An 11,472-nucleotide genomic window follows, 5' to 3' on the forward strand; every position below is an offset into this window, starting at 1 on the left:
AAGCCGAGGGTGGAGGAAGAAATTCCAAAGACATGCAACATGCACTAGGTAAAGGATGTGGCAAATGAGACTTGGAGAGAGCAATTTGTCTTCTTCTTGCAGAATGTAATGTTCATGGGAAAGCCATAGGACATGTCAAATATAAGAATTACAGGCTACTCAGAGCAAGAGGTAGGAGAGAAGATAAATTAGGCAACCATTTTCAAGTAAAATCTAGCGAAACGAGCAGCCACATGGGCCAAGATAGTGGTGCACACACACTTAAGGGAAATCGCACAGGTTGCCAAATCTGTGGATCTCAGGTCCGAAGAAACCAATGTGGGGCGATCACACCATGAAGCTATAGGCTCCTCGAAGACCACCAAAATGACTTTCACTTCGTTCGAACATGATGTGGACGATGAAGAAGAATGGCAAAAAATAGCCCAAAAGGCCAGCAAAAAGAGAAAGCACAGAGTGGATGAAGACCTATCGAAAGACTCGGAAGAAGTGAAGAAGAAGAAGAAAGTGGAAGAGGAAGAGGAAAGGAAAAAGCAACTGGAGGAGAGACAGAAGCAAGAAGCTGCAAAAGTAGAAAAGAAAAAGAAGTTGGAAAAGGAGAAAAGGGAAAAAGAGGAAGAAGAGAAGAGAAGAAAAGAGGAGGAAGAGAAAAAGAAAAGAGAATGAGAATAGCAGAAAAAGAGAGAAGAAGAGGCATAGAAGGACAAGATGGTTGCACGGGGGGACGGAACTTTGTATACCACCAAAACTTTGGTCTTGGGTGGCAACTCTAACACAAAATGTAGGAAGGTCCGTTCAAATAGCCCAAAGCCACCCGGAGAACTGGAGGTGCAACTCCCCACTCAAGATCTGAGCATGAATAAAGGGCTGATGACTGTGGCCCAAAATATTCTATCCCAGCCCATCACTGCAGTCAAGGATTATGAGTCAAAGGCGTGGAATGCTATTCACAAGATGTGCGCCCTGAACCATCAGCAACATGGCCTGCTTACAAAAGCTACAAACAAAGCCAAGGATTTGGAGAACAAAGCACAAATCATGGCTCAGTATAATGTGGAGATACATAATAAACTTGCAATGGTGGAGAAGGTCTTGGTCTAGCAAAAAGAGCTGAGTGAAGGGAAGATCAGAACCCTCACCAACAAGAAAATATGCTCCAATCTCAGGTGGAGAGACTCAGGGAAGAATTAGCAGAAGCTCAAAAAGCAAAAGCCTGCCAAAGTCTAGAGTGACACCATCCAAGGGTTGTGGGCGAGGCCCCGAGTGTGGGACCCTGCCCCACACAAGATGTGCTACTTCCGCTGCTAGCACCCCTAAATTCGTTGCGCGGTGGGATAGGGACCTCACACTCACAGAACATCCTACAAGGATTACGTTTACACAAGACTTGAACATGCCATGTTTGGGGTACTTTTTGAACATACAATGTATATTGAGACTAACCCTCTCACTTGCAAGTTTTTGGTGGTTGAGTATGTGTTGGAAGTAGATTTAATCTTGGGGCATAAATGGACTGTTGTTGCCCAAGCACCACTGTGCTTTGCTAGTGATAGAGTCATCATCATGGTCAACGACAAAAAGTTGATAATACCATACTGCAAGGAAGAGGATCCAACTTTAATGGATTTCTATGATGATGCTGAACGCAAAAGGATACAAGCCTCTTCCACAAAAGCCCCTCTACATAATTACCTACCATCTCCAATCAACGACCGACTCTGATAAAGCATCTACTCCTTCAACCCCATCCTCACCTATGAAGTTCGATGCCAAAACCTCGCAATCAGTAGCTATTCCTGAAGAAGTTCCTAGAGCCAAACCATCTATCTCTAACAAGGAATTCAAAGGAAAGACCCCGGAGCCTATGCATCTTCATCGACAAACCTCAACAAAGGAGACAACCACATGCTCAAAGGCCTCGTCATCTCATCATCAACAATGCCCATGAGTCTCAAACTTGTAGCCTCAGCACTAACCAAAGTCAAGGAAGGCCCCAAGCCTTCCACACCAACCCAAAAGAAAACTCCACCAAGATTACCACCACAATCAAGGTATCTTAATAGTATCAAAATGTGGGTAGAGAAGCAGCTACTTGTAGCTCAAGGCTACTATGAAGGTGCCAATCAAATTTGGGTGCCTTGACAATCAAAACCTCTTCCTCAACGCAGCACTAGGAGGCCAAGGAAGAAGAAGAGTACTCCACAACACCGTCCACAAAAGCCTATGCGAGTTCCTCAAAGAACTCCACCAATGCAACAAGTGTGGATACCAAAAACACTACTGCAAGCACAAGGGTACTACCAAAAAAATACTAAAGCTTGGGTCCCCAAGTGCATCATAAAGTCCCCTAAGCTTGCGCAAAAAAGAAAGCCTCAACACCAAGCACATCGGCCACCAAATTACAGTGTTCATCAAAGATGGGTGCCTGTGCATGTGCTTCAACAACAAGGATACTATAATGGTAATTCCATTATATGGTTACCAAAATCGAACAATGTGAAGAAAACCTCACCCACCGACTTCAACCCCAACAACTTCACCTAAAGTTCGGAGGCCCAAGCAATAGCAAGCAAATCACTCAACCACTCTCATGCATTCAGTACCAACACAAGAGCTTGTCTATTCAAGCAAACAATTAGTAGTCTTCCCTACTGCCTCGACATCATTTCAGTAACAAATTCAAGAATCAATACGGAGACTTAGGAGCACATCAAGAACAAAATAACAATGCTCTTGTCACCCCTCTGGAAGAGAGAAATGAGTGCACAAGAAGCTATTGCTTGCAAATCATGACCCAGATGACCTATAAAATTAAAAAAAAAAACCTTGGGATCAAAACCTATAACTTCACTGAATTAGGCCATCTCCCGAAATAACCCCTCATGGCTAAAAATCCTGTAATCTCACAAATTCAAGTTTCTTAAGAAATACAGTCTCACGTCTTAAGAACCAGCACTATCACGATTTAAGCATCCACAACTTCCAAAAACATCTCTAGATGGAGGGGCCATGGTGGGCGAAAGCCTGGTCAATGGTACAACCCATCGCCTAGAATTTTCCTTCACATTACAAACCTCTCCAAACAACGCCACAATCTTCAAAACTCAATGATTTTCAATCCCTAGTGAAGATCTCTATATTAGCCTTGCAAGTCGATGTAATTCTTTCAATCCTCACCAACAAGTGGCTACTTCAACACAGAGTAGTTCAATAAGAGTCTATATGACTCCATTCGTGACTTCATGTAAATATGCTTCATAAGAGCACTTAAATATGCATAAAACATAAAAAGCACATGGAGAGAAGAAGACAAGATTAGGTCCTACTCAACAACATTTGACAAGAATCCTACCACACAAAGGGACATCATCACAAGCCAATTACTTCAAAGGATAAATGTCATTTCAATGAATCAAATGAGGAACTGAGAATCACCATCTCATTCTGATGATTAAGTCTACGTTCCTCCAAATCCTTATCTCTCTTCTCTCCCATTATTAACATCTCTTAGTGTCCCCACTAACAAAAATCACATGTAACCTTGCTAATGATTGCCAAAAACAAATTGAGCCCAAAAAAAGGGGACACACAAATGTAAAAATACAATCATTCGCAAAAAAAACCCACCCACCACCCCGCTAGGAATTTCCAATAAACAACTAACCTCTTCATTCATTAACTAGCTTTTCTTATTTCTTTCGAAGAAACAAAGACCATTGAACGTCATTCAACATCAAAGCCATTGCCAAAGCTTGTTCATTTTCGCCACGCAAAGGTCTTCATTAACTAGTTTTTCTTATTTCTTTCGAAGAAACAAAGACCATTGAACGTCATTCAACATCTTGCCAAAGCTTGTTCATTTTCCCCACGCAAAGGTCTTCAACGCGATCATGAGGACGCGATCGCCATCAGGAAGAAGTGGGAAATGTTAATCCAACTTTGGGATTAACAAGAGCTACCGCCATTATCTTACATCAAGGAGTCACGGTAGATACACCGGTAGATACACCAAAGGGTCATACATTCAAGATATGAAGCAATAGTGTCCAAAGCTACAACTTGGACGGGCGCCCGATGGTGTGACACAGTAGTTATGGCAATTCCTGCTTCAAGAGCATGTGGTAGCAAGTTAGGATGAAGTCCTAAGTGATGTACTTCATGGATATATCAGTGAGAGTAGTCATTGTAATAGCATTAGGTCTCTTATGAGCCTGAAGTGTCTGGCTGGCCACAGTTTAAGTGAGTGTGAATACTTATGGCCATGTATATAAGTGAATTTCTCTCATAATACAACATACTCTCCCATTGTGCAATTGAGTCTTCCTCTTGCTAATATCTCTCCCTAATGCATGCTAGTGTGTGTGTGTGTGAGTGAAGTGAGGTGAGAGGAGGGACAAGGATCCGTAGTGCAACATGGCAGTGTGACAATGCTCACAGGAGACATAGTGGAATTGCTTCTCAAGGAGTTGTAGAGCTTGGAGACCTCAAGGGTTACGAGCTCGGCCATTAGAAAGGTCCTCTCACGAAAGTTGCAGTTCACCACCAGGTAATCTCTTTTTAGATGTGTTTTAAGGAGGGTTAGGGTGAGCCATAACATTGGGCAAATATGTTGAACTAAGAATATATAATGATGTAAGCTCTTGCCCATCCGCTATGCAAATCTTGTGCCAGTTTCCTAGGCAAGATGTGTAGGGTAGCAAGGATATGCATCTAGTTCTCAGAGTCTTCCAGCTCTGGAAGTGGTGTGAAATCCTCACTCTCCCTTTCATCTTCCAATGTTTTATGGCATGTTTGGCATAGATGAAATTTAGTAGTTCATGTAGTGTGATTGAGTCCTCAGCAAAGGGTATGCCACTCATGGGGTGTACTCTCCATGTGCGTAGATTTATCTTGAAGGTAAGATCTTTTCTTCGAATGTAGATATGGTCAATATCCCAATCATGGATCTTGGACTCTCGCATAAAGGGTCGGCCAAGGATGCAGTCATATGAAACTGGCTAACGTCCAAAATTCATCTCACCACAAAAGTGTGGCGATTAGTGGTTCCCAAAATCTTAATTTTAAGATCCCTTAGTAGACCAATGGGTCTAGCGGTGGCTCCATCAACGAGTTTAACTAATAATCGAGTGGTATCCAAGCCAGGTGCTCCCCATTTTTCCTAGCATTGTTTGGTCATGATGCTCACTCCGGCCCCTCCATCCAAGATTGTAGTAACTTGGTGGCTGTCGAAAGTTATTGGTGGCAAGGCTGCATTAAGTTCATCGGCTTTAAAGTATTATTCGAGGAGCACTTACTTGCTTCTCCTCCCTGCTCTTGGTGAAGACTCGAATGCTCCAATTCTCAATCAATGATCTAAACTCCAAGTAATCTCCAACAAAACACAAAACAAACAATGTTAATCAACCAACCGGTGGATTTTCATCCCAACTGAGCAAAATCAAGCTCTAGCTAATGAATCAAGTAGATGACCCTAAGCCAAATGCCACTCCCCGATAGCGGTGCCAAAGATGTTAATGGATTAACATGCTACCTCATAAGAACAAGAGAGAAGAAGAAGAGAGTGTATGCAAGGGTCAAATCTGGTGATTTGCACTTGGCCAACCCTATTAGGGTATAACTCCCTAATGTGAGGCCGCTAGGGGCTCACTCTACACTATCTTTGTGTCACCCAAAGAGAGATCCAAGCAAGCTAGGTAGGAGCAAGAGGAAAGGAGCTATGGAGAGCTCAACCTCTACCTCATGCCGATCGTATGCAAACAAGACAAGGTTGAGAGGAATGAGAAGGGAGTGAAGGAGAGAAGGGAGAGCAACACCATTCCTATTCACATACACCAACAATCACAAGCATCACAAGCAAGTAAGCCACCATAATCGAGAGAGAGAGGGAGGGAGGGAGAGAAGGAAAGACTCAACTGAGACAAAATGGGATTGTCCCCTTTCATATTTCATAAAATGTCTTATATACATGAGCTCATATTTACAATGTCTGGCCGCCTAGTTATAAATGGGGGCCCAAAACTAGTCTTCCTAGTTTAACTAGCTCTATTTACATCAATTCCTTATGAATAGTATTACACAAGCCGTAAGCTTGGTCATCCCATGTCTCATTTACAATTGGCGCTTAGCATGGTTACAAAAGAAAGGAGGTATAGTAGCTATGCGAAAGGTCATGTTAACCAAAGTGGTTAACATAAAGTATACACAACCACAATCAAACATGCAAGCATCAACAACACAAGCATGTATCCAGAGTGAGAGAGTGAGAGAGTGAGAGAGAGAGAGGCAAAACTCAAATGAGACTAATGGGAATGTCCCCTTTCATATTTTATAAAGTGTCTTATATGCAAGAGCTCTGATTTTACAATGGTCGACCGCCCATTTACAATTGGGGCCCAAAACTAGCTTCCTAGCTCTATGTTCATCTCTTTCCTATGACTGGCATTACACAAGCCGTAAGCTTAGTCATCCCATATCTCTTTTATCATTAAGCACTTTACTCGGTTACAAAAAGAATGTTACAAGAATCGTAACCACACTTGAAAAAGAATGTTAACCGGGGTGGTTAACATACCCCCTCCCTAATTCAAGTCCGTCCTTAAAGCTGGCCGGATCTAGCGGTAGTAGATTGAATATGTTCTAATCAAATCACAGCGTGAGGTAGGAGTCGGGGAGGGGACTCGATGGAAGACTCGATAGCTAGTGGTAGTCTCCATCATGTTCTCAAAAGTTTGGAGGTGCCAAGCGGGCATCCACATGATGCGCTCGTAGTAGCCAAAGATTTGCTTTAGTGTTAGCTCTTTGTTGATGTCGAAGGCCAACCCATACATGCCTTTGTGGTAGTGGTTCGAGTCAAGGGAATGCCTCTAGCAATGTTATGATTAAGTTGAAGGACTTGATAGTTGTAATTACACCTAGATCTCGGACCTGATCATATCTCCTGATGATGAATTTGTGGAAGCACTTGAGCATGCTCTCTTCTGTGCACGGTTGTTGGGGCGTCGGAGGAGCGAACAAGGGGAAGTTGCAAGGGGAAGTTGAATAGTAGCTTGGGGTTCTTCTACTGCCCCCCTTGTGGAAGAAGTTCCAAGCCCACCTTCGTCTGATGGGTAGGTACTCTAGGTTGATGCAAAGGGGGTGCGGCGCCTAACAGTAGTTCTCCCATGCATAAGGTTTTAATGAAAATGGGTGCCTCTAGGCTGGCTACTCGCCCATGAGATTGAACATTATGGGGCGAGCAGCGGCGGGTGGCCGATGGTAGCCTCCTCTTTGTTCGGGGGGATGCTCTCGCTTCACTTCCATGTACGGATGTAGGACATGGATGTCCATGCGATCCGTGATCCGTGTATAGAATTGGTGTGCTAGATTTTGACTCCATTATTGATGGTGATGACCTCAAGAAGGATTTTAGGACGTTTGAAAATCCAGCTCCAAAAGATTTTGCGCACTTTACTTTACCAGAAGTTACATCTTGTATTTTAAGCAATGCCATGTGGAGAGATGAGTATCCTGATTGGCTTACATTGCGTCAAGCTGCATTGGTATAATGTTGTAGGATAGCCATGTGTGAGAGGATTTAGTGCAAGAACTATGATCAAGTCAAAGCTTTGAAATCGAATGGAAATCAAAAGTTTGGATGCTCTCATGATGAAGATTGCCATCAAGGGACCTCAACCTTAAGCGAGGATGAGCTTCTTCGGAGTATAGAGATATGGAGTACAAAAGCTCATCGTCATATTTACACATCACAAGGTATTTGCTTACTCATTGTAAAATAGTTTATGCTTGTTGGAATAATTTTGCTTACTTCTTATTCGGTATTTTTCACACACTAACACTTTTACCAAGTCTTCGCCACCATAGATGACCAAAGATTTTTCCATATACATACACAAGTTTTCTTTGTATAGCTTTACGCTTGGAAAACTCATGTCTGAGGTTGACATCCAAGTGGATGTTCTTTATACAAGTTGGAAGCTTTTGGAAATTTTAACTACATAGATTGAATCTTATTTGTTTCAATGGTGACTCGGTAGTAGCCATATGGTTTCTCCATAGAAATTTCAAAGTTGTATGCTATGTCTCATATACCAAGAATCTTCCATATTTGAGACCTAAAGTGAGGTAACTTCTTTTATTAAACTTAACCTTGAAGACCTATTTTAAGCCATGCAAATGACTGTTTTTTGTTTTTTGTATAATAATATTGGTATAAGTGCAGATATTGATGTCCCAAATGCTTAATGAAGTGGATCGAAAGCTATCTTTAAGGTAGTAAAATCTTTCCTACAAATTTTCTCGTATAGTAAATTACCTTTGTACGCTTGATTTTCTAATATGATATAGCACTTGGTTAATGAAATTTGATGTTTTTTAGTACTTCTTGAAGGTATGGCTATATTGAAGGATTAAGGCAAGTTGAGTATCTTGAAAGACAATTGATTTCTCCAAGAAAATAGGGCAGCTCAACTCTAATGTACTAGTTTCTTTTCTTTTGATCAAATACAATCCAAAAGTATGTTCAAAGTGACGTGGCATCATGCGTTTGATGAGAATTGCTTCAGCTGATTGATTAAAGTTTGTAGCTCTCAAAATCTCGTGGGTCGGATCAAATCGAACGGTGGAGGATTTTTACATTTTTCAAAATATATAGTTTCCCGAATCTGTTTCTGGCTTTTTTAAATAGGTAGATACAGATAATTTATGCCATTTTAGGAAGTCGATGCATTTTTTTCACGGCAGCGGCCTTGGCATGAACCCTAACACAGGCCAGGATGAGGACACCATAGCCATGGCTGTTAAGTCTAGCCAAACAGTGCAAGAAAGCATGCAATTATTGATGCTCAAGCGCACGACCACATGACAGCAACGCTAGACCCACTCCAACTGCAAAAAGGCCAGCGCTTGAAGACACCATTAGAGCTGGACCCCTCGTTCTATGGGCTGATATGGACAGAGAATTTTCCCTTGGATTAGGGCAAGCACCTGGCTTTCTGTCTGAGAAAAGATCATCGCAAACCCTAAGATCGATCCATAGGATATGAATACATGCACATTCCTGGCGATTGGCTGTCAGAAAGGATTGAAACTGACCATCAAAATTTATATGATTGTAAGAGGCAGGCTGTGATCCGCTGTGATCCTGGACCATCTTATATGCTGCACCGACTTAGAGAGTTTCCTCGAAAAGAAGTGATTGAGAACGAAAAGGTTTGGATTAGAAGGTTGTGAGACCCTCATTCCTGGTATTAAGGAGCTCGTTGAAAGGGCTGCTCATCATCATGGAGTGGAAGACATTACCCTCACTATGTCTCATAGAGGAAGGCTTAATGTGCATCGCAAATGTGATGCAGAAGCCGCTCCAGTGCATCTTCAGGGGCCATATCATATGCATGTTCTAACATGGAAGCTGCTTACATAGGCAGTAGGGATGTCAAATATCACACGACCACACGACGAGAGGCAGGAAACAAGTGCATTTAACCCTTCTGGCAAACCCTAGCCACCTAGAAGCAGTTAACCCAGTTGTTATTGGGAAAACTAGAGCCAAACAGGACCATAATCATGACAATAACCGTACCAAATACATGGCTTTGCTGCTCCATGGGGATGGGAGCTTTGCAGGGGAGGGAGCTGTTTATGAAACTTTGCAATTGGGTGACCTGCCAAACTACAGTTCTGGAGGAACCATTCACATTGCTGTCAACAATCAAGTGGCATTTACTACAGATCCTGAGGCCGGTCGCTCTTCACCTTACTACACTGATGTTGTCAAGGCTTTCAATGCACCCATTTTTCATGTTAATGGAGATGATGTAGAAGGTGTTGTACACGTGTGTGAGCTTGCTGGTGATTGGAGAAACACTTTCCATTCAGATGCAGTGGTTGAGATTGTATGCTACCGGGCAAATGGTCACAATGAGGGGGATGAACCAGCATATACTCAACCCAAGATGTACAAGGTGTAATTTCTCTCTTTGTTTGGTGGTTTTGGTGGTGTTATTGACTGTTAGCAAGTGTAATAAGGAATGTCAGGGAGTGATAATGTGTGAGTAATTCTCTGTCATTTTTGTAGTGAAGATTTTGTGCTATTTAGTCACTCTTTATTTGGTGACTTCACAGGTTATCAAGAGTCACTTACCAGCACTTCAAGCATATGAGAAGAAGCTTATCAACTCATACCGACTCACAAAAGAGGAGATTGATAAAATGCATGAAAAAGTTTTGTCTAGACTCAAGGAAGACTTCAGAAACAGCAAAACCTATGCAGTGGCAAACATGGCTTGCCTAACAGGCCAATGGTCTAATATCAAAGGCCCAAAACAATGTTCTCAAATCAGAGTTGTGTTTGATTTGTTTGCAGGTGAAATATAGTACATTGAAGAGAGTTGGCAAAGCCATAACCACCTTACCAACTCATGGATTAAATCCTCATAAGTCTATGATCAGAGGGTTGAAATGATTGACACAGAGCATGGTATAGATTGGGCCACTACGGAATCGTTGGCATTTGGAACACTCCTAGATGAGGGTTATCATGTGCGGCTAAGCGGCCAAGATGTCGAGAGAGGAACATTTAACCATAGGCATGATCAGGACACAGGGGCCACATTCTGTCCACTTAAAAGGGTGTCTTGGAAGAAAACAAGAAACACATGTTTACCATAAGTAACAGGTGATTGATAATCACGAAAGTGCACATGCTTTGATATAGAATCGATGAGGTTATGCTCATGAAGCCCTGTTGAGCTTCACAAAGTGATTCTAATGTGAACCTTAATTGTTATGGATCTTCTTGAGCTTCCATTAGGGTTTGCACTTGTCACCTGGTCGATCAATGGCAGGCCAAGCCTAGCTAGCATCTGCTAATGTGAACATCGGAGCCTTTTCCTATGTTGCTCCTCGGCTAGCAGCTGCAATGAAGGTTCTCAACCATGGCAGATTCCAAGATTTGAAGTACGTGGGAAGGCAACCCTTAGCTGCTACGGCAACCGGCTATGGAAGTGTGCATGCTAAAGAGCAGCAGGGCATTGCAAAGAAAGCATTGCAGGCTACTCGTATACAAATGCCTTAGTTACAACTCTACAGTGTACAACCTTCTCACATTGAGCAAGAGCTATGTATATCAATACATGCGATATATACTGTAAAGATGTGAACATTTCTATTCGAATAGATTTTTCTGAAGTCACAAATTTGGTACCCGCCAGGAGGTGGCTTGGTCTTTCGGCCCAAAGGTGTTACAACTTGCAGCACCACAGGGGGGAAGATCTGAACATTTTTCTCATGCATTGTGACAGCCTCTGCCTGATTGGAAGCAGTGCACTAGCCACATTATCAAACAAAGCTGTTGTGTGATGATGGGTTTGAAGAGGATAACTATGGTTAATCATAAACCATCCAGCAAGTTTTCAACACTAGCAGTCTCACCATCAGCTTGGAGCGACCCCACAGTTATTGGTTAAAGGAGGGGTG

The 11,472-nt window shown here is 42.4% G+C and overlaps 1 pseudogene across 1 annotated transcript; it reads left to right on the forward strand.

Moving 5' to 3' along the window:
* The first annotated feature begins 366 nt into the window (after positions 1–366).
* On the forward strand, positions 367–11,029 carry LOC147635231 (2-oxoglutarate dehydrogenase, mitochondrial-like; annotated as a pseudogene). Its single transcript, XR_015266719.1, has 6 exons — positions 367–587; positions 786–1,089; positions 8,219–8,268; positions 8,387–8,410; positions 9,208–9,959; positions 10,120–11,029. The product of XR_015266719.1 is annotated as a 2-oxoglutarate dehydrogenase, mitochondrial-like (transcript).
* The last annotated feature ends 443 nt before the right edge of the window (positions 11,030–11,472 follow it).

The sequence above is a fragment of the Cibotium barometz genome, chromosome 9, assembly GCF_041138505.1.
Source record: "Cibotium barometz isolate CiBa-2024 chromosome 9, ASM4113850v1, whole genome shotgun sequence".
Lineage (NCBI taxonomy): Eukaryota > Viridiplantae > Streptophyta > Polypodiopsida > Cyatheales > Cibotiaceae > Cibotium > Cibotium barometz.